Here is a 25,355-nt window from a genome sequence, read left to right as displayed (position 1 = left end):
GTAGCCCCTGCTGTGCTGAAGCAGACCAAAAAAAAGCACATGGCTGTCCTGGCCTCTTCCTGCATCTCATTTTGACTCCTTCCCTGGAAATGCTAATGACAGGCTTATTACTCATTATTATATAGAGTGTCGGTAAATGGCCTTTTCTTTTCTGTTTAGCTTTTTAAAAGAGGGGAAAACGAGCCATAATATAAAGCAATACAAGTGCAAAATGGTTTCAAATAAGCGTGTACAACAATGTCTTATAAATAGTAAGGTAACAAATGGCTTTTTCAAGTATGAAATGTGACACTTGTTATATGAATAATATTTCCAAAATGTTGTCTAAAAGATTTTTTAAAATGATTTATTGTGGTGTTCTTTTTATTTATTACAAAACAAAATATGTTTACAGAATTCACTGTTTTGTTCTGTGGTTGTTGCAAACTCACTAGGATAAAGCAGTATCACACATATAAAGGAGTGGCCAAATTTGTCAATTTCTCCTAATATGCACATTTTGTATGCAATATGCACTTTTTGCAAGCCATTTCCTCTAATACACTGCACATAGCATTTGCATTTCTTTATATATTACATGGCTGAAGAACTGCATTGCAACATTCAGAGGTGGGTAATTTTCAAATGATGGCTGCCTTTTGGTTCACATATTGTTCAGAAAGTGCAAATTTGCCTTTATAGTGAACCAAATCAAATTTATCACCATTCCTACCTGTTTATAGTAACATAACCACCGTAATAAAATTAACTAACATCAGAAATAGCAGCACAGAAATGTCACTGGGGGAATATTTCAGCTTCGGAGGACGCTGCAGCTACCCTTCAGGAGGCCATCCTTGAACAAAGGAACTTCAGGGGGAGACTGCAATGTGAAAACCATTTAATACACTAAATGGTTCAGTGCTGCATTTGCTAATTGGCTTACCAATGCTAGGATGTATGTGTTGTCAACTCCTGTTTCTTTTGAATGACCACTGCTAATAAGGTAATTATAATGGTCTGTGTTTTCTGAATATTCTTTCCTTCTTCCCTCAGTGTTACAATCTTCCTCCTCCAAACATCATATATATATATAGTGTTGGGGTGTGTGTGCATGCATGTATTTGGGGTGTGTGTGCATGCATGGGTCAGAGGAATGTGCCACAACGTAGGCACCGGCAGATATTCCTTGTCGACCTCCCTGCTGCTACTCCCGGCAGATAAGCAGGCGAGGTCTCGGCGATTCTTCCCAGATGTGTGAGAAGAACACACCGTTTCTTCTCTCTCCCCTTTGGTATCCCCAGGGAGGGGAAAGAAGCAGACAGAGATCTATTTACATCCTTTATTTCTGTCTCTTACATCAGTACAGAGAAACATGTCTGCACTCCACAACAGTAAGATTAAACTCCACCCATGTACTTCCAGTACGGGTCATATGACACACACACTGAGCTAACATCCGGTGCTCAGTACAGAGAATGGACTGCCCCTTTGTTCCCATGGCAACAGTCACAAACATCCTGTCTGGCTTTCCAGCCACCAGCAGCTGACTGAGCTGCTATAGCCTTTGCTTGCTGCTGCATTGGTGCTTTATGGTAACAGTACTTGCAGTTCACAATAAGACTTCATGCATCTGATGGACTAATATACGAAAGCTTACATCATAAATTTGTTAGTCTGTAAATGTGCCACAGGGCTCTGTTGTTTTTGCTGCAAGAGACTAACACTGATAACAACACAAACAACGTAACAGGCTGGCCTTTAATTTCTCATAATATGTTTCGTTTATATGTTACGTTGGTCTATAGAACCATATATTTTGATATATATGTTGAATCACATTTAAAAAGAATTTTATAGTTACATACAGCCTGTTACGTTGTTTGTGTTGCTATCAGTTTTGTATTTACGTGACAAAGGGTTTAGTTGTGTTTTGCAAGAGACTAACACAGCTACCTTTCTGGAAATTGACCTATTCTTACATCTTCTAACAGCAGCCTGATCAAGAGCAGAAATCAAGAGCTGAAGGTTTTCACAGCATGATGACAATCATTATTACCTGCAGATCAAGTAGCTCTTCTGAGGCATGAAACCCGGATCCTAAAAGGTGGGTAACTCTATTTTCTTAATAATGAAACAAAGAAAAGATAGCTTATTTTGTGGTGTGATGGGAGTGCAAAGGAGATCATGGGTGATCCTATTAACCTTCTGACTGGCTTCTACATAGTACAGCATATGATAAGCAAACTCAGTTCCCCTTGTTTGATACACTAATAGCAACTTTTCACCTGTAGTCTACTGGAATTCACAAGGGGTCTTGATTCAGATCAGGACCATAGTAAGGACAAATTAAATCCCCTTTCCCCTCACATTGTGGTCCTGATCTGGATTTGCTTTAGAAAATCGAACTCAAGCACACACAGCAAGCTACGAATTTTAATGTAGAAATCCAGGTGAAAATGGAAGGTTATATTCCATGATACACACCTTGCCTATAAAACTTCTCATGTTGAAATAGGAAATATAACTAGTTTAGATACCTGAGCTCTGGTGTGGAATTTAACTTAACCCTGGTAAAGAAAATTTATTCAGATTTGATTTGTAGGATTTTTTTGCAGGGGGTTGTGATTATTCCAGATCTATTTCTTGTTGAATAATGTTTAGTTTTTAATGTTCTTCTAAGCGGCAATATTTTTTTTTAAAAAAACTAAAATCAAATAAAATTCCACATACTAACTTTATCACCTAAAAATGTCATCAAAATTGCTCAGCATGCCCCTTCTACTGGCACCCCATCTCTGAACCAGGAGAGAGCCCTTTGTTGGCCAGATGGCATTAATTTTAATGTGGTTTCCCATCCATGTCCTGTATAAATTGAGATGACAAGATTAAATTAAGAAGTCTGCTCTGGCATTGGCACGTTTGCTAACAGTGGTAGAGAAAGCCCTCCTCTGCTAATAAATCATGTGGATTCTAAGGAGAAATTTCAGCACATATTTTAGTAACTTCATCAATGCTGCTTTTAATCGGTAGTTAAGCATTGCAGAACGAAGGTGTCCCTCCCCCCCCTTTCGCCAAAGCTCTGCTTCCTAAACATAAGAGCTGCTGGATCAGACCCATGACCCATCTAGTCCAGCATCCTTATTCCACAGTAGCCAACCAGATGCAAAACCACAAGTAGGACCCAAGCACAGTAGCAACTGTTACTCAGAAGCATGACTGCCTCTGACCATTTATTCAAAGAAACAAAACAGCTCAGTCCTAGGGTCACAGCAACCCTTCCAATCAGGTCTTGCCCCAGTGAAGCAGTTGTGAGGACTGAAGGTCTTCACCTTCCCACTGCTCTCTTAAGGCTCCTCCTCCACTTCTTTCCCCAGTAGCCTAAGGCTCTGTCATCTTGTCTCTCTTTGCTCTGCCCTCTTCATTCCTCTCCATGTTCTGGGAGACCAAGGGGTAGGGGAGGTGGCCGCAGCAGGAGGGGGAATCTCCCTAGATTCTTCAGCAGCCTGCCTCGTTTCTATCTCCTGGCCCCACTCCTCTACTGCTCCTGATTCTGGACTGTTCTCTGCCACAGTCTTTTAACAGTATACAGACGAGAAAAACTGGGAAGCTGAATTGGGGACAGGTGAAGTAGAGTTGTGAAGGAACACTCTACTTGGGTCTCAATTTAGTAAGGAGAGGGGAGAACTTCTTGAGAGAGAAGAATCCCAAACCAGTTTGGATGGGTGTGGTGATCCCCTGGTCTGTTATACTAATAGAGGAGTCCCAGGCATATTGGAAGTTGGGAAACTGACAGAAAGTACCACCTTATTTAAGAACCTAAGTATTAAGACTTAAGCTGTAACAACTATACAATTAGGTTTAAGGAATTGACGTCAAAAAAGAAGTTGTACGTTGATTAGAAGTCTGTAACACACACTGAATTTACCATATACAGTGGTACCTCGGGTTAAGTACTTAATTCGTTCCAGAGGTCCGTTCTTAACCTGAAACTGTTCTTAACCTGAAGCACCACTTTAGCTAATGGGGCATCCTGCTGCCGCCGTGCCGCCAGAGCACGATTTCTATTCTCATCCTGAAGCAAAGTTCTTAACCCAAGGTACTATTTCTGGGTTAGCGGAGTCTGTAACCTGAAGCATATGTAACCTGAGGTACCACTGCATATAGTTTACTGTTTTCTCAAATAAATCTATCTCCTGACACATCTTTTGTTTTACAGGTTTGGTGAAAAATAAATCCTTTTTTCTATTTACCGGTAACTTCCCTAAGTCTCCAAGTACTGTAGTTTCTCTTCAGAAAAATTAAAATTAGCCAGTAGTTAAGAGGGGATTCACCAAACTGCATCCCTGGAAACCTAGTGGGGGGGCAAGATCTGCCTGTGTTAATACTTTGAGTCCCCCTCCCCTATCCTAGACTCAGATGGTATATATGTGTAAATAAAACCATATATCCTAAAGACACCACAGTCTTGACCTTCATTCCAAGGAAACTGAGCTCTGGGGAAGTTCTCACTGCTTGGAGACTGGAGTGCAGGCAATAACAGCAAGCAGGAGAAGCATAGCATGGCATGACCAGGGAGCCAACAGTGAGGAGAAGCCACAACTGTCTGATCTCCTTTTGCAACTGGGTGCTTTAAATGTCTATGACTCTTCCTCTGCATGGAATCAGGCAACCTGGCTTAGTACGCCACAGCCTGTTACTCTGGCACTCCCTTTCAAACCATTTATGGTTTAACCAGGGCTTTTTTTTTTCATTTGGAACTCACCAGAACTCAGTTTGGCACCTCTCAGGTGTGAGCCATTGTTATTTTAAGAGAACAAGGCAGACATTCATGTTGAGTTCTGGCACCTCTTTTTCTAGAAAAATAGCACTGTAAAACGTTTCTCAGTAGGGATGCTTGAGTATTTTGTTCAATCTGCATTTTTAAGCAAGTCAGCCTGATTTGCATTTCCTGGACTAATATGTAGATTGGAATGCAGTGATCCTTCAGTTTTACACTTCACTGAATTTTGTGATATCATTCTCAGTTCAACAAGCAAAGCAAGATGCATATTTCAGTTTAAATGTACATACAAAAAGGTCTTTTCAGATAAAACACAATGTGTATGTGATAAAAAGAAGGCACTGAATGGTGCAGAAACGGGATGGAGCAGACTTATGAATGAACGCATGCAAAGCTGACAGGAATTGAAAATAGATTGATCCTTCCATCCCTAGTTCAATGGTCACCTTTTCGACAAAGCTTTCAAAACAGGCAACAAAGCAATGCAAGAAAATTGTTTTAAAAGGTTAAAGCAGAAAGAAAAACAAGAAGCAATGAGATTAAAGTGATCCAGCCCAAAACTATTTTCGCCTGGATTTGAAAGGACAACAAAGCAAATGCCGGTTGTATGTCCCTAGGGAGGGTACATCCCACAAGCAAGGTGCCATCACAGAAAAAGGCCCTTTTCTGATTCCCCACCTGGTTCACTTCTGAAGGCAATGGTTCCTGGAGCAGAATCTCTCATGCACATCTTAATGATGGGGCAGGTCACCATTAACCACCTCTGATCCTAAAAAGGATGCATGGTGTTGATAACGCCAAAGTTGGAGGTTCGATCCCTTTATGGGACAGCTGCATATTCCTGCATTGCAGGAGATTGGAATAACAACAACAACAACAACAACAACAACAACAACAACAACAACAACAACTTTTATTTATACCCCACCTTCCCTAGCCAAGGCCGGGCTTAGGGCTAACAAGCAATAATAAAAACAAGTTGAATGAATACAACTTAAAAGCAAGATTAAAATACAACATTGACATATTAAAATGCAGCCTCTTCACAGGAGGAGAAAGGAAAAAGAAAGAGGGGGGGGGGATCAAATTGGCTCCAAGCCAAAGGCCAGGCGGAACAACTCTGTCTTACAGGCCCTGCGGAAAGAAATCAGATCCTGCAGGGCCCTGGTCTCATGAGGCAGAGCATTGCACCAGGCCGGAGCCAGTGTTGAAAAGGCCCTGGCTCTGGTTGAAGCTAATCTAACTTCCTTAGGGCCCAGGACCACTAGGGTGTTGCTATTTATGGACCTTAAGGTCCTCTGTGGGGTATACCAGGAGAGGTACTAGGGTCCTATATGATCCTAAGGGTCCCTTCCAACTTTATGATATGATCTCTGCAATGTTACAGTAAGGTAATACAATATGTTATGACCCTGACGTTGTGGCTAGCATACCCCTGCCATTGTAAGCACTGGCTTGCCCACTCAGCAAGTCTTAGGACTAGGCCATTAAGTTTCCATTTGCAAGACAGCCTTTGAAGACACTTCAATGATCTCCTGCATTCAGGATGGACTGATTAAAAGGAACAACAACACTGAGTCCAGTGCCTTCACCCAGAACAGTATCCACTTCTTTCATTCTACCAGGAGTAAAACCATTAGCATTTTATCTTAGCTGATGATGGGGCCTGCTGCTGCATCCCTTACTCATAGCTTGTAGTAATTATTTAATTACTCACATGAATAGTTCTATTTAGGCACTTGCAAAATTAGCAAGTATAACCAAATGCCAGCCTCATGAGTGAGCTGACATTTGTACATAGCCACTCATGTTGCTGTAGCAGCACTCTATGAAGGTTAGAATCCCCTGTTCCCAATGGAAAGAGCATCTTCTCTCACTCACTGATGTTGGCAGAGAGGCATTGCCCCAAATGGCCTTGTTAGCTGTCGTTACTCAGACACCCATATAATCAGACAAACAAGTTACATGGCTCCAGCAAACCACTGCTGTGATAAAAGACAGCATGGAGCGAAAAAAATGAATCTCCAAGCAATCACTTTTTAAAGCAAAACTGTTTGCTGTCACTCTCAGTTCCAGCAGCACTAATTTCAAAAGCAGCTGGGCCCATCATGCTGCTCCATTTAATAAAGTCATATGATTTCACGGGTTTCTCAGGCACAATCCCTTAAGCATACAGGACATTTCTTCTAGCTGAATTTGAATGACAATTTGTCTGATAGATGAGTTCATGTTCTGCAGCAATAGAGTCCTGAAAGATCCCAGATTTGCATTATACGAGGTGTAAATTTGTTCTAGGTCCTTTATTTCCCCTTCTCCTTACACTACCCCCTTATCATATGTCAGAAGAAAGAACCAGGCGTTTCTTCCTTTGGAGCCAGAGGCTGCATACATGCTATACCTTCAAAGCACATTTGAAGCTCATTTCCTTCAAAGAATTCTGGGCACTCTAGTTTATCCCCCACCTCCCCCAGAGTTACAATTCCCAGCAATCCTTAATAAACTATAGTGCCCAGAATCCTTTGAGGGAAAGAATGTGCTTTAAAGGTATACAGTGGTACCTCGGGTTAAGTACTTAATTCGTTCTGGAGGTCCATTCTTAACCTGAAACTGTTCTTAACCTGAAGCACCACTTTAGCTAATGGGGCCTCCCGCTGCTGCCGCGCCGCTGGAGCCCAATTTCTGTTCTTATCCCGAAGCAAAGTTCTTAACCTGAAGCACTATTTCTGGGTTAGTGGAGTGTGTAACCTGAAGCGTATATAACCTGAGGTACCACTGTATACATGGGCATAGGATTTTTGTTTGGGGGGGCAGAACCATCATGATTGGTCAGTTAGTTAAGTATTTCTATAGCTTTACTTGATCTAGAGGGGCAGCTGCCTCCCCCCTTACGCTCATGGGTATATAGCAGGGGTCGGCAAAGTTTACCTTGCCTGGGCCGGTTCACTCCAGCGGATATCCCTCCGTCAGCTGGATTGTGCGCACGCCTGTGGTTTCCGGCGTCTGCGCAGGCGCGATTTCTGGCACTGCGAAAGCGAGTCCCCACGCTGTGCTGCGCTGGTTTAGTGCAGCGTGTGGGGACTCGCCGAGCGGGTAGCTCAGTTCAAGGGCGGCTTGTGGGCCGGTTAAACGACCCCCGTGGGCCGCTTGTGGCCCATGGGCCTTCAGTTGCCGCCCCTGGTATATAGTGTGTACACAGCCTTAAACTGCAGTTCTAACCCCTGCAGCAAGTCTCACTGAATTCAATAGAATGTTTGTATGAATATGCATGGTTAGGATTGCGCTGTTAAATGCTCTACCGGTGAGCTATTGGCTCTCTCAGTTTTTGGCAACAAGACCATGCCCTGCCCAATGTTTTTTTTCTAGAACCCTCTAAGTGTCCCTATTTTCAAGCGACAGTCCTGGATTTACAGAAGCCATCCTGGTTTTTTATTTGATTCTGCATTGTCCTGCTTTTGAACGTCCCTATTTTCATTTGAGAAATGTTGGAGGATATTTTAGGACATCTCTATTTTTATCGGAGAAATGTTGGAGGGTATGGAGTTATGTGATTCCTGAACCAAGGAGATAAGTAACTATACAACCTTTGGAAGACATCTGAAGGCAGCCCTGTATCATTTTATTATGTTTTTACTTACAGTACTTTGAAATATTATTATTACTGAATAGGACAGCCCTATTTTCATCAGAGAAATGTTGGAGGGTATGGGGCAATCACCATGAAGTTTTATTCTGTTGCTTTCCTCATCAGTGGGCTTATTCTATTGAGCTTATCTGAAAAAAATCGGCATCTTCAATCTGGATTAAAAAGGAACACATTTTGCTTTCAGAATTAATTTTGACAAGGCTTTCCCTTTGTGGTCCAAGCCATTCCGTCAACTAAGGCTTTATCAGGGCTTTCCAACCGTTCCTATTATTTCCCTGTAGCAGATTTGCTATAGCAGAATAAATATTAACCTGGAAGGAAGGCGTTTCACTCTAGGCTCGCATACAATTTCCCACACTGAATATATTGAACTGTGTTGTCCAACAGTAGCATTTGCTTTGACAGTTATTTGGGGGGCTGCTACACACACACACACACACACACACACACCATTCTAAAGGAACAAAGCCTTTTCAGCATTTACATAGCATTTGATTAGGTGTGATGGGAGCACTGATTGCCCTCTGGATTGCAAAGCTGAACTTGGTGATCAAAAGCATTAATGCCATAGATGATAATCGGTTGCTAAAGTGCTGTGCTGGAGAGGTGACTCTCAGCCTCAAAGGCAGCACAGGGCTCGCTCTCTCATTCTCTCTCTCTCTCTCTCTCTCCCTCCCTCCCTCTCCTCCCCCCCCCCCCCAGTTTGGTGGGCTTGGAGGTATTTGGATCAGTTTGAGAATAAAGAGCCTCTCTGTGATGATTTGGCTACGTAAGGGATTTTGACCGGGATCCTTTATAGCAAGGAGACTGTGAACAATTGCATTCCCCATAGAGCCCCATCATTAAAGATTCAGTGATGCTTTTAGGGGTGACTGGCGCTCCTGCCACCAGCTAAAGATTAATGACTTGTGTGTAGGATGGCTTAAACAGATGCTTTTGTTACCTAGGCAATACCCCAGCTGGATGGAATGTATCTTGCAAGCTCCGTCTGCTAGGATGAGTTTTTGAGAGCCAAGGCTGGTCCTGAGATAATGCCCCTTTCCATTCAAAATAGCTGATTCTGCAAATTTTGGGACTTCAGGCTGATGTGAGACCTTTCTTGACAAACTCAGCATCAATGGAAAAAGGTCCTCCCATAATAGGTGCTTAGAAAGTTATTTCTGTGGCAGGTAAATCAAAGCACGATTCTTAAATGGGCAAAGCCAACACAACTACAAAGGAAATAAAATTAAATAAATAAATAAATATAAATAGTCCAGTAGTCCGTTAGAGACCAACTAAGTTTGTTCCGGGTGTAAGCTTTCGTGTGCAAGCTTATACCCAGAACTTAGTTGGTCTCGAAGGTGCTACTGGACAATTTTTAATTTTATTTATTTATTTTGACTGCATCAGACCAACATGGCTACCTACTTGAATCCACAACTACAGAGGGACATGTATTGGAATAGAAAACCTACTGTGCTCAGGTCCTGCTTTCCGACTTCCCATGTGAGAAGAGAATGGAGAGCTAGATGAGACTTTGACCGAATACATTAGGGCTCTTCTCCTATTCTATTCTATTCTACTGGATTAAGGCAGCAGTTTAACATTTAATCAACTGTTCAGCTGTAAATGTCAGTTTGTTTCAATGCAGCAAGAAATGCAGATGTTTGTGCTGTCACTGGAATACCAGGCCACAACAGAGGAGGCCTGCTTACAAAATCTGAAATGCTTCTTCCTTGTTGCAGAAACTCCTGCCTACAGGCTTGCTATTAAAAAGCTGTTTGGGGCATTCAACTTTAGTGATAAACAAAGGCAAAGGCATTTAGTTCCATTCAGTTCTGTGTGCTTTGCTCTAAGTCATAACTTTTCTTTGCATAACTCCCCTAACAATCATGAGATTCTTTGCCCCAAATCAAGACACTAGATGAGTAGGCATGCTGCTTACTACAGTACTAGAGGGGCAGCCATACTACAAGCAAAATTATTATTATTTCTATTTATATAGTCACTTATCAATAAATATTCCCTGGGTAGTCTATAGCAAGATATTAAAAATGCAATATACATTAGTAATTAAAAACAATTGAGGAAGAATAAAGAGGAGAGAAAAAAACTTCAATGTATAATGGCAGCATAATATAGTTTGCAACTATTAATACTGGTAGGGCAGAAGGCAGGGAGACTAACTGTAGGTGGTGCCAGAGCCAATGATAGACAGAGCCAACTAATTATAGTTTTGTCCCCTCCCGCCTCCCTGAAGAATTGTACAAGTAGGAAATCACTGAAATTAAGGAGGAGGAGCTGACAGGTAGCACCACCTACTGGACTGGATGTAAATAAAAAGGCAGCCAAGTGGGGGCTGGCTGAGGGCAGCCTGGGGTTGGTGGGGCAGTGCCCTATTTGGCCTAATGTACTAGGCAGCACTAAGGACGCAGGTGTGGTTTAACCCACAGCGCCTAGGACTTGCTGATCAGAAGGTCGGCGGTTCAAATCCCCGCAATGGGGTGAGCTCCCGTTGCTCGGTCCCTGCTCCTGCCAACCTAGCAGTTCGAAAGCACGTCAAAGTGCAAGTAGATAAATAGGTACTGCTCCAGCGGGAAGTAAATGGCGTTTCCATGTGCTCCTCTGGTTTGCCAGAAGCGGCTTAGTCATGCTGGGCACATGACCCAGAAGCTGTACGCCAGCTCCCTCGGCCAATAAAGCGAGATGAGCGCCGCAACCCCAGAGTTGGTCACGACTGAACCTAATGGTCAGGGGTCCCTTTACCTTTTACCAGGCAGCACTAGCCTGATGGTCCATCAGAGCTCAGATGATACATTTTATAAGTCAGGTTTCCTGATTTTAAATACATTTCCTAGAAGAAAGTTTCATTGATGGAGTGGGGGTTGTTAAGGAATGCAGTTAATGGGTTAACTCTTCACGAGTCAGCAGAGATGGCTCATTCACCACAATGCACCTGCAGGCATCTTGTGACTATCTTATGTGTTATTGGGCAGATTTGGCGAGTAACTTTGTGTTTAAAAGAGCTCATGTTAGACCCTACTGTGTGGCTTGTGTTAGGAGATTGTAGGAATCCATTTGGATCCCTTCCAATCGGGATTCAGGCCTCACCATGGGACTGAAACTGCCTTGGTCGCGCTGGTTGATGATCTCCGGCGGGCTAGGGACAAAGGTGAGAGCTGTTTCCTAGTTCTGCTGGATCTCTCAGTGGCCTTTGACACCATCGACCATAACATCCTTCTGGACCGTCTAGAGGGGCTGGGAGCTGGGGGCACTGTCATACAGTGGTTCCGCTCCTTCCTCCTGGGCCGTGTCCAGAAAGTGGTAGTGGGGGATGAGTGTTCAGACCCCTGGGCTCTCACTTGTGGGGTGCCTCAGGGTTCTGTCCTCTCCCCCATGCTTTTTAATATCTATATGAAGCCGCTGGGAGAGATCATCAGGGGGTTTGGACTGGGTGTTCATCAGTATGCAGATGACACCCAGCTCTACCTCTCCTTTAAATCAGAACCAGTGAAGGCGGTGAAGGTCCTGTGTGAGTGCCTGGAGGCGGTTGGAGGTTGGATGGCGGCTAACAGATTGAGGTTGAATCCTGACAAGACAGAAGTACTGTTTTTGGGGGACAGGAGGCGGGCAGGTGTGGAGGATTCCCTGGTCCTGAATGGAGTAACTGTGCCCCTGAAGGACCAGGTGCGCAGCCTGGGAGTCATTTTGGACTCACAGCTGTCCATGGAGGCGCAGATTAACTCTGTGTCCAGGGCAGCTGTCTACCAGCTCCACCTGGTACGCAGGCTAAGACCCTACCTCCCCGCGGACTGTCTCGCCAGAGTGGTGCATGCTCTAGTTATCTCACGCTTGGACTACTGCAACGCGCTCTACGTGGGGCTACCTTTGAAGGTGACCCGGAAACTGCAATTAATCCAGAATACGGCAGCTAGACTGGTGACTGGGAGTGGCCGCCGGGACCACATAACACCGGTTCTGAGAGATCTGCATTGGCTCCCAGTACGTTTCCGAGCACGATTCAAAGTGTTGGTGCTGACCTTTAAAGCCCTAAACGGCCTCGGTCCTGTATACCTGAAGGAGCGTCTCCACCCCCATCGTTCAGCCCGGACTCTGAGATCCAGCGCCGAGGGCCTTCTGGCGGTTCCCTCATTGCGAGAAGTGAGGCTACAGGGAACCAGACAGAGGGCCTTCTCGGTAGCGGCGCCCGCACTGTGGAACGCCCTCCCATCAGATGTCAAAGAGATAAAGAATTACCTGACGTTCAGAAGACATCTTAAGGCAGCCCTGTTCAGGGAAGTTTTTAATATGTAATGCTGTACGGTTTTTAACACTGATTGGGAGCCGCCCAGAGTGGCTGGGGAAAACTCAGCCAGATGGGCGGGGTATAAATAATAAATTATTATTATTATTATTATTATTATTATTATTATTATTATTATTATCCTTGAAGACTATCTGCTGGAAATGTGGCTTCCAGTGAAGTAATTTTGAAAAAGTTCTCTGAGAAAAAAGTTGAAAAATTCCCAGACTTTCGAACTCAGAGAACTCTAGCAGTTGCAGGGCTTTGCAAGCAACTCAGCTTAGGACGTCTCTGTGGACTTTAACACAGTAAGGACTTGGAAGCAAAGAACATTCTCTGGGCTCAGAGAGAGACATGATAACTTGTAACATCTATTATTTGCATGTATATATAGTGGTGTATGTTGGTGTTGGTGCTGGAGGAGAAGATCAAACCTATCCATCCTTAAGGAAATCAGCCTTAAGTGCTCACTGGAAGGACAGATCCTGAAGCTGAGGCTCCAATACTTTGGCCACCTCATGAGAAGAGAAGACTCCCTGGAAAAGACCCTGATGTTGGGAAAGATGGAGGGCACAAGGAGAAGGGGACGACAGAGGACGAGATGGTTGGACAGTGTTCTCAAAGCTACCAGCATGAGTTTGACCAAGTGGAAGGCAGGAGTGCCTGGCGTGCTCTGGTCCATGGGGTCACGAAGAGTCGGACCCGACTAAACGACTAAACAACAACAATAAAATGTTGGTGTTGGCCTAGCATAGACAACTCTGCAAAAGTCTGCTTTCTGTGGTGAGCTTTTGGGATGAATACACTCAACACCCCAACAAGGGTGTGACTTCTTAATATAATTTATCAAACTGTTCAATAAATTGAGTATTGGGTAGCTACAACACAGCCCATTTCAGAGGTGCACATTTCCCTTTGCCGGCCTTGAAATGGGGAAAGGAAAGGGTTCAAAAAGCTCCAACGCTATGCTGCTATAGAATCGTAGAATTGTAGAGTTGGAAATGACCCTAAGGGTTATCTAGTCCAATCCTCTGCAATGCAAAAATCTCAACTAAAGCATTCAAGACCATCCAACCTCTGCTTACAGATCTCCAATTAAGGAGAGTTCACAACCTCCGGAGGGAGACGGTTCCACTGTCCAGCAGCTCTTACTGTCAGAAAGTTCTTCCTGATCTTTAGTCGGAATCTCCTTTATCGGAACTTGAAGTCATCGGTTCGAGTCCTACCCTCCAGAGCAGGACAAAACACAGCGACTGACAGAGACAGTATCCAACACCAGCACTGAAAATCATGGTTTGGATCCCGTCTTCCTGTCCTGGAGGTTCACAAGGCAGCCATTCTCCCCTCATTTCCTTTTGCAGCCGAAGCCCATGCTCATCGGAGCCTCCAACCAGCAACACAGCTCCTTCCTGCGCCACCGCCAAGTTCATGGACGGACTCCGTCTCCAACTTCGAGGGGACGAGGCAGCGGCTGCCAGCGCAACGGTGCCTCCTTTCCGCCGGCAGAGGGCGCCGCGGCTCACGGTTTGGCCGCCGCAGTGGGAACGGCAGAGCGGGCTGAGAGCGGAGGCGCTGGGAGGCAGCGGGCGCCGCTGGGTGGCCGCTCCCTGCGCCGCTTATATAGCTCCACATCCCTTTGCGCGCGGCGCTGTCACCAGTCGGGGCGGGGGAGCCGGAGCTGCGCGAGTGCCGCGGCTCGGAGTGCGAAGACTGGCGAGGGGGGGAGGCGGCTCTTTGTCCTGCCAAGGGAGGAACAGGAGGCAGCTCCTCCGCGGAACCAGGTAGGTCCCTTCTCCAGCATCCTTCCCTCCTCGCTTAACGCGCACACTTTGGGTACCAACCCGCCAGAGATGCTCGCTGCAGCATCCTTTCAGGGAGGTGATGCTCAGCAGCCGCGCGTTGGACTTAACGGCGGGGTGGGGTGCGGGCAGAGGACGGGGCGGCTTCGTGGGTCCCTGTGCCCACTTGCGCGCGTGGGGGGGGGGGGGAGAAGAGATGTCGGGAAAGGCTGTGATGGGTCAGGTTCACTCGAAGGCTCTGGGCGGTCTGCTGGCTTCCCTCGGAGAAACCTCCCCCGCCCGCCCGCCCGCCCCCGCGGCAGCCTCTCAATATTATTTCCTCCTGCGCAAGTTTTTAAGCCTGCTGGCCCTCTTTTCCCTCCTTCTTCTCCCCAGTCACCTGCTCCTAACACGAGGAGGTGCCTTCAGGACTCCCAAGCCAAAGCGGCTGGTTCTCAGCGTAGGACCCAAACAAGCCCTCTCCTCTCCCCATCCCTCCCTCCCTCCCTCTCCAACATATACACTCCCGGGCAGGCAAAGGCTAAATTAGCCGAATAGACATAACAACAGCAGCAGCAGCAGCACCAAAACAACCTCATGCCTGGCTTTTTGCGGACAGATTGACTCTTGGCAGTGATCACCCATCCCCGACTCCGCTTCCCTTTCCCCGACAGCTGTTCAGATGGGATAGGAAAGAGGAGGTGCCTTGCTTTCTTTCACGCCGGCGTATTATCTGCTCACCCACCCAGCGACCCCAGTCTTAGGGGGCAAAAGAGACTCTTCTCCTTCTCATTCTACCCCCGCCCCATGTTGCCGGCAATAACAGGCAGCCTCTTTCGGTATCTCCCTAGCAGGAGAACAAAAAGTGGTCGGTGGGCTCTGCCTCGTGGAAGCGCTGCGTTCAGTTTCCTTCTTAGGCTGGACAGCCCCCTGCGCCCAACGATCCGCCTAGGCAGCGTGGAGGTGCTGGTGAATCCAACCACCATAGATGGTGGCATTGTCTGCGCAGGATACTTAACTTGTAGTGCTGCTGTGTATTTGAGCTGACTGGCAGAGGTAGCCAACGTGGTGCCCCCTCTATATGTTGGACCATCCAGCATCATGAGTAATGGTCAGAGAAAATAGGAGTGGGAGTTCACCAACATCTGGAGGGTGCCTGCTGTAAGGCTTTATCCCCTTCCGATTATATACAGGACTACCTATGGCTTGTAAATTGGTTTATGATATTTAATGCAGTCTATTGTTGACATGCGTCACTATTCCTGTTTTCGATGGAGAACTGCAGTTGAGTGCATTAGCCACATGATGGAAAAGATGCTTAATAACTGACTTTTTTTAGAGAGAGAGTGACAGGGAGAATAATCTAGGAAAATGTATTTATCCTGCAGTGATGTAGAATTCCCTGTGCACATTCTACCTTATTCATATGAACTCACTAGATGGCTTAGGCAAGCGACTATCTCTGGCTTCAGCATTCAACTCCCATCTGCCATAGGGGGCGTGGGATGCTAATATGCCCTGACCTATCTTAAAGGGTTGTTGTCAGGATTACTGAGATGATGTCACACAAAGCGCTTTGAATACTTAAGTGCTATATAAATGCTAATTATTATGATTGGAAATGCTGGAAAGATGAAAATACCTGATAACTACCTGTGAGTATTCTACCCTGCTGCCACCACCATTGTGAGAGCCACAGATTGGGACAGCTGCTCCATGCAGCTGCTGCCCAGTCTTGGGAAGGGAAAGAATAAATTGTGCTCTACATTCTGTACACACACTTTTTAAAGAGAGAGAAATGTATGGGGATTATGTCAGTGTAAGAAGGATCTAATGTATGAGAGCAGTCCATGGAACACAGAAGTAAAACCAAGTCTAAAACGGCAATCCCACGAACTCTTACCTAAGAGTCCCATTGAATTCAGTGGGAATTACCTCTGAGTACATCTGCGTAGGATTGCATTGTGTAACTCTCTCAGCACTAAACTACATCGTCTTCATTTTCTAGAGTATTGCTGCCACTAATGTAATCTTGAAAACAACTCTACTCAGTAGTTATTAGCATTTAATGGGTGTGGAATTGAGATGGGGAGATAGCAACAGCTGAGGGCTAAAACAGGACTTAATTCCAAGTCTCTCAGCTTCAGCTTAAGGTAGAATCCCCTAAATAAAATGTTTTAAGAACTGTTTGTTTTTGTTCCCTTAAGTCTAAACTTTGTTCAGGGTTATGAAGCTGGCTGGCTATAAAGGCAGGGTTTCTTTTGTTTTGAAACCTCAATTGGTAATATTTCTAAAGGTTAGTTTGTGTGTGTGTGTGTGTGTGTGTGTGTGCGCGCACATCCCCCTCACTTGATTTCTCTTGAGAAATTTCATGCTTGAGAAGAAGCTGGAGCTGATGAGTAGAGCATACATTTTGCATGTTCATGGTCCCCAATTTCAATCTCAGGCATCTCCAGGTAGGGCTGGGAGAGAACCCTGCCTGAAACCCTGGAGATCTGCTGCCTCTCAGAGTAGACAGAACTCAGCTAGATGATGGACCATTGATCTGATTCCATATAGGGTAGCTTTGTACATTCCTTGATTGCTGTATGCGGTGATGGCAGCTGAATGTGTGAATGAATGCCATGAGTACAATTGTGTTGGATGCTATATCAAAGAGCTGCCTGTGGAAATTGAAAGCTTACCAGCATGAGTAGATAAATAGGTAACACTGTGGCGGGAAGGTAAATGGCGTTTCTGTGCACTTTGGCTTCCGTCACTGTGTCCTGTTGTGCCAGAAGTGGTTTAGTCGTGCTGGCCACATGACCTGGAAAGCTGTCTGTGGACAAACGCCGGCTCCCTCTGCCTGAAGCGAGATGAGCAGCGCAACCCATAGTCGCCTTTGATGGACTAAACCGTCCAGGGGTCCTTTATGTTACCTTACCCTATTAGATGGTACATGCAAGCTATCGGTAGATGTTGAAATGAGCCAACCCTGATATGGAAATGATTCCAATCATTGTCACACATGGCATGCTTTTAATATCCCCTGTGCTATTTGTTTGTGGGGTTGTGATGTTGTCTAGGCTTTGCACATTCTCTCACATGAGCATGCAATGTGTTAGCTGTATTCAGAGCAGTAGTGATCCAGCGTTGCAGGGGGAGTTGAAGACCCACTGGGATAGCTCAGAGACTCCTAATCTCGGGGTCATGGGTTCAAGCCCCATGTTGGGCAAAAAGATTCCTGCATTGCAGGGGGTTGGACTAGATGATCCTTGTGGTCCCTTCCAAATTTACAATCCTATGGTTCTTCTATTTGTGCAGCAGGGTCCCGTCTCTAGAGTCCTAGAGCCATCAATCAGCATGAAAGGGGAGCTTTTTAGACACTTCTCACCCTTTATGCTGGCTGGAGCCAATGAAAAATGAAATGAGGTGAGTCAGCCATTGAGGATTGGCTGCTAGGGTCACTCTGGAGAAGGTATGTGGGATAAACACTGAGGAAGAGTTGTTTTGTATCTACAAAGTTAATCATTTTGCCACTCTGAAAATGCTAGGTGCTTCAATTTCAGGAGAATGGTGTGCCAGTTCTGTTACATACAATGGAACTTCAAGGAAAACTCAATTTAAGGCAGTCCAAAAGAAGATATTGGAAGCGCTCCAAATCATTTGTCCACATACATGCACAGAAAATAGATCTAGCTGAAAGGCAGCGCACTGAGACCTGCATTTATTGTTGCAATGCATCCTTAATTATTATTATTGTACTGTCTTAGACGATCCTCATGGCCCTTTCCAACTCTACAATTCTATGCTCAACTTACTTCAATGTAAATTTGCAAACCTTTTACTGGTGCCATATTGTTTATAAAGGTAAAGGTAAAGGGACCCCTGACCATTAGGTCCAGTCGCGGACAACTCTGGGGTTGTGGCACTCATCTTGCTTTACTGGCCGAGGGAGCTGGCATTTGTCCACAGACAGCTTCGGGGTCATGTGGCCAGCATGACTAAGTCGCTTCTGGCGAACCAGAGCAGAGCACGGAAACACTGTTTACCTTCCCGCCGGAGCAGTAGCTATTTATCTACTTGCACTTTGACGTGCTTTCGAACTGCTAGATTGGCAGGAGCAGGGACCAAGCAACAGGGGCTCACCCCGTTGCAGGGATTCGAACCGCTGACCTTCTGATCGGCAAGCCCTAAGCTCTGTGGTTTAACCCACAGCACCACCCGCGTCCCTCCATATTGTTTATAAAACCAGGCAATTAGTAACTTTTATCACTGGAAACAAAATCTACAGCTTTAAGGGGGGGGGGAATTACATTTATACCCCACCCTTTTCTCCAGGATGCTCAAGGTGCCATACATGGTTGTCCCCCTCCTCATTTAAACACTGCAACATCCCTGTGAGATAAGTTAGATTGAGGGGCAGTGTGACTGGCCCAGATCACCCAGTGTGTTTCATGGCTGAGTAGGGAGTCAAACCCTGGTCGGCCAGGTTTGTTATTAATTGATTAATTAATTTTATATACCATCCGTCATCAAGAGATCACAGGGTGGTTTACAACATAAAACACAAAATATGTCATATAATAATAGTAAAAGGGTGTGGGAAAGGCAACCACCCTGCTTTAAAGGGATACAGATTAACAGTTAGCTTCCTGGTTAAAGAGGAATGTTTTTGCCTCGTGCCTATATTTATATGTATTGAAGGTGTCAGGTGAGCTTCCCTGCAGAGAGCATTCCAGAAATTGGGAGCCACCACAGAAAAGGCCCCTTCTTGTGTTATCACTCTCTGGGGCTCCATTGAGGGGACCCTTTGACCACTGCACCACACTGTCTAGGGAATAAGTCCCATAGAGCACAATGGAACATGCTTAGAAGAAACCGCATGTAGGCTTGCACTGAAATTGGCAATGTCAGAGACAGCTCTGGTGATAAGGGAGATCTGGTCTCTCTCTGTCACTGTCTCAACTCACTGCTGCTGGATCCTTCAATGCACTGGCCCAACTGATGTCAGAGCTCTAGGGATGGAAGAGGTCATGTTGAGGATTTGCTGGGGGAGGATCAGGAAGATACTTGGATCTGAAAGATCCAAAGCCACCCTGGTTCCCAAACTGGGGAGAAATATAGGTGACCCCAGGAGCTCATCGATACTCTCTCTTGAAGTTTCCGCGCATTGTTCCCAATGGGAAGAAAATGGCTAGTGAATAAATATGAAGAAATGCAAGACTTTTTCTCCACCCTCACTTCAGCTCAAGCTCAGCAGGGCATTGGCAATGGCAACTGAACCACCTTCAGATTCCTACCACCACCTCCACTTGAGGGCTGCAGCCTAACATAGACACCTTGCTGTGATTCTTCCTTGTGGATGATTCAAATAGGATCCAGAGGGCTGTTGTGGACTCTGTTTGTATCTTCAGTCCTAGCACATGTGGCAGAGTAATAAACAGGGGCTTTAAAGTACCTGCAGATCACAGTTCTTCCCTCACCAGTGATTAATGGGGAAGCATCTTGCCCTCAATTATGTGCTTCTAAGTTAGATGTTATGCATCACTTCTGGGGTGGTATGATCTTCAGCACCTCCCGTTCTTGAAAGTGAAAAGCCCTTGATTGTTTTACCTAGTTTTCATTATAGAGGCTATAGCACCCTAATTAATAAACTGAAGTGTGTGTGAGAGAGAGAGTGTAAAACAAGATTGTAGCACAATATTATTGTAATAATTAACAGGGAAAACGTTGCAAGCTGAATCTTAGATCATGCATTGATCAAAGTAGCAGTGTATCAAATTGGAGCAGTGCAAGCTCACAGACTACTAATTACATGGCAGCAAAGTTGAAGTCCTTGTTCGAGCAGTTCCCTTTGAAGTCAGGAAGGGGAACATGATGTTTAAGAAACGGAAGCCTCGGGGTCCCTATTCTTAAGTGTCTCTCTGAACTGGATCCTTAGTGTGAAACCTATGGGAGGGCAAAGGTGCCTTTAAACCTCCTTCATGAATCTCTCGTTATGGGAATGGCCAAGAGCTGGATCATCTCTACATAAATGAGGGCAGACTTAGATTATCATTTCCACCCAGGCAGTTACAACAAAAGAACTTGACAAGTGCAAGACCAGCCAGTTTTGAATGCTCAGCATTTATTTGTGTGTGCGTGCCAGCATCACAGCAAACACACTTTCTTTTTGCTCAATCCATTATGCAATAGCCTTTCTGGTCTCCAGAATCTGAGGCAAGCTATGAGCCAGATATTACGTAACAAATCAAAGCAGCTTCCTCTGACCCCAGGGGATGTTTTGGCAGCTAGGAGCAGCAGGAGCCTAGAGATGCAGGGCAGGCTGGGGAGGGAAGTTCATAGGGGAGCTACAAAGCAGACTCAGCAGATTGTCCCTGCAGGAGGGAAGTGCTGGCTGGGTGCAGTTTGTCTTGGTGGATTGAAGCACAGCGGAAGACTGGTGTGGCCATCTACACATTGCCAGGAAAGAGGGAATGCATCACATAGAAAGGGGGGGGGGGGGAGAGGACGCAGACTCGCATAAGATTGGCAGGTGGTAATTTATTTATCTTTTTACAATTCCTTTTACAGTGGCACCTCAGGTTAAGTACTTAATTCATTCCAGAGGTCCGTTCTTAACCTGAAACTGTTCTTAACCTGAAGCACCACTTTAGCTAATGGGGCCTCCTGCTGCCGCTGCTCCGCCGGAGCCCAATTTCTGTTCTTATCCTGAAGCAAAGTTCTTAACCTGAAGCACTATTTCTGGGTTAGCGGAGTGTGTAACCTGAAGTGTATGTAACCTTAGGTACCACTGTAATCGAAACTTTTCAACATACAATATAATAAAAAACAAATCAAACTAATCTAAATATAAGAAAAAAGCAACAACGAAAAGAGATAAAGGAAGAAAAAGGGGGCAAATAAAAAAAATACAGAGCCCTCTCCCAAAGGTAGATCTTAACCCTTGTCTCACACAGAAGAGAGTGGACTCCCTCCTCCAGCTGTCAGCTGGGCCCTTCCCTTTCTTCTCCCAGCCTCCCACTCCATCCAGTTCCCCATCCCTGTCCTAAGGGTACGATTCTTTGCTTAGGGTTTAGGTTGTATTTAGGTTTGTTTAGGTCGTGAGGCTGGGGAGCTTGGCTGTAACTTTGTGGTGGGACCATAGCTCAGTTGAAGAGCATATTGCATACAGAAGGTCTCAGGTTCAGTCCCTAGTATCTCCAGGATCTGATACCAAGTGGTGACAAAGAAATGTGCCTGAGATCTTGGAGAGCTGCTACCATTCAGAGTAGGCAATGCTGAGCCACATGTACTGATCATATGACCTCTCTTTCCTAGGGTTCTCTGTGGAGAGACCAGCCACACAGTCCTCAAAGCCATCCCTTAAAACATGGACAAACGTGCATTCTAGTGCAGGAGAAAGGGAACTCAGAGCCCCTAATCAATTAAAGGCAAAATGGCATAGCGCTAGCCTCTGTTCAGTAATTTAAAATATATGCCTGGTGGGATGCTTCTGTGCTGGAACTGTATAATGAGAGCAGGAGAGCGCACTGTCTCCACAGACATGTTCATGAAAATAAATACATCAGAATTCAAAATACATCAGGATGCATTATAGGACAGAGTGCCCAGCAACACATAGCCTACTTAGTATTTCACTCTCAGTCAGCAGTTTAACATTTGCAAACACGAGCCTGAGAGCACTTGCCTGACCACCTTACATTGTGATACTAAGATATATTCATTATTATCATTTACTGCATTTATACCCAAATTTTATCCCATCCAGAAATCAGCGTAGCTCCCAGGAAGTTTCCTTCCCATCCAGCATTAACCAGATCCTGACCTAGTGGTACATCATCATCATGTCATAGAATCGTAGAATTGTAAAGTTGGAAGGAATCCCAGGGGTCATCTAGTTGAGGCATAGGCAAACTTGGCTCTGCAGATGTTTTGGGACTACAATTCCCATCATCCCTGACCACTGGTCCTGTTAGCTAGGGATAATGGGAGTTGTAGTGCCAAAACAGCTGGAGAACCAAGTTTGGGAAATATTATGCCTATGCCTGATCTAGTTCTTCCCCCTACAATGCAGGAATCTCAACCCTGAAAATGCCCTTAGGGTAGGGTTATCTAATGTGCCCTCTAGCTCTTTTGGACTCCAACTCCCATGAGCCTCAGCGTACATAGGCTGTACTCTGGGAGTTGCAGCCCACAACATCTGCCATCTTTGGCTTAGGGGCAGAAAGACATAGGGACATAGGAAGCTGTCTTATACTGAGTCAGACAATTGATCAGTCTAGCTCTGTATTGCCTACACTGACTGGCAGCAGCGCTCTGGAGTTTTCAGACAAGGACTTTTCCCCAGTCCTACCTGGAGATGTTTAGGGGACCTAAGGACACTATGTCAGATTCGTAGAGGATAAGTCTATCATGCCTGCTATTCATAATGGCTTTATGTACTATTTCCAATAGTATTTCCAATTGTTCTGTTCCATTGGTGGAGGGAGTATGACTCTGAATACCAGTTTCTGGGGAGCACAAGTGGGGAGAGTGCTGATCAGAACATGACTGCTTGTTGAAAAGGTAGCAGAGTGAAGACTTACCTGTTTGGGAATAGCCTGCAAGAAAAGATTAGCATCTTGGTCTTTTCCCAAAGTCCTCGATTCAAGGCAGAACAGTGAATATCTAGGATGTGGCAGGTACACGAATGCCCTCTTGCTTTCCTTAGGCTGTCGTGCTTTGTAAGACACGTTTGTTGCGAGCCAAAAGCTTATCAGCAAAATATGCTTTCCGTTTAGAGAATGCCATTCCCACAGTGCCAATTGATTTGTGTTGCAGACAGAGAGAGACTGGTACTGCTGCATGTAATTGGAACATCATCAACAAAAAGAGATGATAGAAAAATGGTGTCATTTTTTAAATGTATTGGATCATGGCGCTCTCCCCATACATGGATTTGGGTCAAGGGTTTAGTACTACTTCTGTATCTTTGTGTAATTAGCTGATAAAACAACCAAAAGATTAATGGCTTTTTGCTGCTGTTGCAGCTAAGGACAGATACTACAAACAGACATGTGATAACACTGTAACAGTCAATCCAGCTAATTATTGCTGGATTACAGTAGAAATCCTATCGATGTACTGATGAGACTCACATTAGGCTCAACAAATTAAGCATGATGATAATTATGCATGAAATATTACAATGAAATGATAAGGGTCTGGGTTGTGATTCCAAAAGTATTACTGATATTGTTAGTTACTCAAAAGCAGGACTTGCTTGCTTCTCCCTCCACCTCTTTCTAAACCATGGATGTTTGTTCAGGTAGTGTTGGCTGTAGTGCTGAAAATGTCAATTATTTAATAGTTCAATAACATTCTGTATTGTGTTGTTGCTGGTGGCTGTGCAGAAAGCTTCAGTGTCTGCAGAATGCATTTCATATTGCTCTTACCAGCTTAAAGGTAGAACTGTTTTCTGAGAATTAATACGGTCTATTATTCTTTTGGAGATTCTCATGCATGATTGCATGTAGTCTCTTGATTTGCAGGGCAGATCTGATTGGAACGCTAGTCCAGCACTGGCATTCAAAGAGGAATAAATAGAACTTGACACCTAACCCCCTCCCCTTTCTAAAACCAATTTTGATAGCGGTTGGGGTGTCCTGCTTTACAGAAGACAGTCCTCTATTTGAAGGAGTCCTCTATCTAAAGACCTATCCATTTTAAACCAAAATAACCAGAAGAAGGGAGGGCAAGAGGGATCTTAGCATTACTTATCCAGAGCTAGCACCCGGATAGCAGACTGAACAGGAAAACAGAACACCTGGTCATCATATTCCTCATGGTGAGGTGCACTGTAGTTGTTGTTTTTAAAGTATAGTAATGAGTTCTAAATTTGCATCTATAATATACACTAGCATATGAAAAAGTATGCAAATCTGTGCTTCATTTGCTCACTTTTTTGGTGATACCCAAGTGGTCACCGTGGTCTTACATTACTACAATCACAGATTTGTTACCTTAGGACAGCAATGTATTTTTTAAATGAAAAGGTTCCCTGGTTAGAATCCAGGCAGCTGCTCTGTAACAGGTTAACCTCCCATTTTACAGCTTGGATGCCCACCTGAAAGAATAATACTTATCAATGCTTGTATCTCCTCTCTGGGGGTACTCAAAATATGGTCCATGGGCTGAAACCCAGTAGCTGAGACCATACCACCCGTCTCTTAAGTCCTGCCAATGGGCTTTTTGTTCTATGGGAGAACTTTTCTGGGAGCATCCTCCATTCTCTTTGGCTCAGACTAGTAGTTTCAGGTTTCCATAGGTCTTCCACGCTAGAAGGCACAGATTAGAACAGAGGAACAGGATAATCACGTGACCAGTCTCCTGCCCAGGTGCCAACACTTGATAAGCAATGCTGAGATTCCTCTCATTTGCCCATTCTTCACCAGGATTTTGGAAAGGCACTTGGGTGGTAGGTTCAAATCTAGTAGTGATTAGCAGGGTCGTGCAGGCAGGACGGTGTTCTTCACCTGGATCCCCAGTGTTACTAGTGGTTACCCAGAGAGGAGAGGTGAGGTGGCAGATTGCTCAGTGTGGCATGGGCGCAGTACTGGAACCAATCTAATGTGCCTGCTTGTGTCTGCGCACTGCACCAAGCTCCTTTCTCTATGTTGGTAACCAGCAGCGATGCTCAGTGCTGGGAAGGCAAGTGAGGAATGATGCCCTGCCTGCAACATCCCACTACTTCTGTTCAAATCCCAGTTCCTTCTGTACCAGATCGAATCCTGCCCAATAGAAAAAGTGGTTCAAAATCGCTTGAAAGTGAAATGGGTTCATCCCTTTGCACCTTAAAAGTGTTATAATATTTTAAATAATAATAATTTATTATTTATACCCCACCCATCTGGCTGGGTTTCC

At 45.0% G+C, this 25,355-nt stretch overlaps 1 protein-coding gene across 3 annotated transcripts in view; it reads left to right on the top strand.

The window, feature by feature from the left end:
- The window catches only part of MTUS2 (microtubule associated scaffold protein 2), a 308,937-nt gene that overhangs the window by 10,414 nt on the left and 273,168 nt on the right, over positions 1-25,355 (top strand). The window contains exon 2 of one of the 3 annotated variants that reach the window (XM_083736063.1): positions 1,977-2,086. The gene's annotated coding sequence lies outside the window, so the exon portion shown is untranslated. Of the gene's footprint in view, positions 1-1,917; positions 2,087-14,290; positions 14,472-25,355 lie in introns of those variants that run through there. The other 2 variants (XM_083736064.1, XM_083736062.1) reach the window with 2 other exon arrangements.

The sequence above is a fragment of the Podarcis gaigeae genome (genome assembly GCF_964106915.1).
Source record: "Podarcis gaigeae genome assembly, chromosome: 4".
Taxonomy (NCBI): domain Eukaryota; kingdom Metazoa; phylum Chordata; class Lepidosauria; order Squamata; family Lacertidae; genus Podarcis; species Podarcis gaigeae.
Note: the sequence above shows the minus strand (reverse complement) of the source record. Positions and strands in the feature narration are given on the sequence as shown.